The following is a 2,029-nucleotide window of genomic DNA, read 5'->3' as shown; positions in this document are numbered from 1 at the left end:
CCGCATCATAGTTCATTTCCAATATTTAATAACCATATAAATAATTAATTGCGGGATTGTGATGCATTACGTCGGACTTGACTATACAGTTCGCTCTTTTATGGGGTTCGTGATCAAATAATCTTCAGAATAATGACACTACATTCTCAAATACTTTATTAAAATCAATAATTTAGCATTAGTCTTAATCCAAGTGAAGACTAGTACTGGTAAATTATTTTGAAATGATAATTAAGGCAAGTCAAGTCAAGATATTATATTGCGTTTAAAGTGACGTAAATACAACTTTATCTTCCGACACGTACGGTGCGGTACAACCGTGTAAAACAACATACGGCGCGTAACCATGAATGACGTGTAGCTTAGAGACCCAATCCAATCCAATCCCAATACACAATTATATATATTTTTTTAAATATATTGGCTCATATAATTAACAATTAATAGGCCTAAAGGTGAATCGTGCCAATTAAAAGATATGAAGAGGAAATTACAAAAACAAAAGAAATCACTGTGGGTATCACTCCGAAAAAACAACAATTGTCTGTGTTCGGTAAGCCCTCCATAACATTATGGTCTGACTTGATTATACTTTATCACTGAGAAGTTTGATGCTATCCGTTTTTGGAGGGTACAATTAAATATTTTCTTCATGAAGTACTGTACCGTACACCACACAGGTACGTAAAACATAAGCCTACCCCTTTATATAGGACTAATCTTTAAAATAAAACCTCTTTCTTTATTTAGTAAGGCCACATCCAATTAAACCGGGTTATTGGTATTAAAAATAATAAGTTCATATCATAATGTACATATATACAGTAGACCTTTCCATCGACATCATACATTATTCACACATAGTCCCAGATGATTGCGTAATTTTCGTTTGATATAGATCATTAATGATCGAATGCGCTTGAGAAAAAAAGTCCGTGATTTCGTCCCATCTTAGCGATTGTAGCAGGTTGCGGTGATTGGTATGTCTTATCGTACGACCCCGGTCCCGGTACTCTCTGTGGACACAAAAATAATAGGCCTAATACGACACCACATAACACAATAATACGTCAATGTGTTATAATGCATTATAAATAAACAATTATAGATTTGTAATGGGTAACGTACGCCCATATGCTACGTCAGTACCGTTATAGTAGCCCGGATACTTTATAAATTATGATAATAGGCGCTATATAAATAAATATGAATAGAATAGAATAGAAGAGGCCTATTTCTTATTACGATGAGATCGTTTTTTGTTCTGTTATTGATCTAAAGACCATCTTTATGTTCGCTTTAGGTACAAAATAAGACAATGGATCTTTCCAGGGTGTCAATAAAACTTAATAACTGACCAATCAGAACAGGGCCATGAATACGCGCATGTCCCACAAACAGAGGTGTTGGTATAAAGATCCATCTAGACGCTCTAGTGTGTGAATCAAGAATATACGCGCTATATGACAACCAATCACAGGACGAAGAGCTCGCTTTCAACACGCGCATAAAATAATAAGTGCAAACAAACTACGGTATATTTTATCACGTAAAATCCGCTTATTAAATAAAAATGTTCTTAAAGTCAGTCTTACCGTATGCGAAGTCTTGAATCTGGGTGTTTTTGATTTGAAACTTGATGTGATAACGTGTGGGGTTGAATGAGGCCTGCCCTCGTAGTGACATGGTGCGGGGTTCGTTGTCTGCAGAAAAACGACATTTGAAGTAAAATTAGGCCTACCAGTTCATTGTATGATATTGTTTATCACATATGTATCACACCAAACTTGAATTCCTCCCACGTCCTTACATAAACCTTCTTATTTTACATGCTGTTCAGACAATCAAATTGTATTTGATAGAAACATGTGACATGTCTAAATATGGTCAGAATGGCATCCCAGCATGACGATATATAAACACATCATGACTATATATGGGCATAAAACAACAATAATAATGATAATGTATATATAGGCTTATATGAGTATAGTAATATTTGAATCGAATAACCTGTATAATGATACTG

The 2,029-nt window shown here is 34.7% G+C and overlaps 1 long non-coding RNA gene across 1 annotated transcript; it reads right to left on the bottom strand.

Moving 5' to 3' along the window:
* Nucleotides 1-139: 139 nt before the first annotated feature.
* Nucleotides 140-1,911, bottom strand: LOC117117179. The gene is made up of 2 exons (XR_004446865.1): nt 1,596-1,911; nt 140-1,016 (listed from the first exon to the last, which is right to left on the bottom strand). It is a non-coding gene; the product is annotated as an uncharacterized LOC117117179 (long non-coding RNA).
* Between the last annotated feature and the right edge of the window lie 118 nt (nt 1,912-2,029).

Source organism: Anneissia japonica, unplaced genomic scaffold (genome assembly GCF_011630105.1).
Source record: "Anneissia japonica isolate Jap-2015-1 unplaced genomic scaffold, ASM1163010v1 scaffold151277_len2029_cov197, whole genome shotgun sequence".
In the NCBI taxonomy this organism is placed as follows: Eukaryota; Metazoa; Echinodermata; class Crinoidea; order Comatulida; family Comatulidae; genus Anneissia; species Anneissia japonica.
The sequence above is the reverse complement of the archived record's forward strand: the minus strand, read 5'-3'. Positions and strand labels throughout refer to the sequence as shown.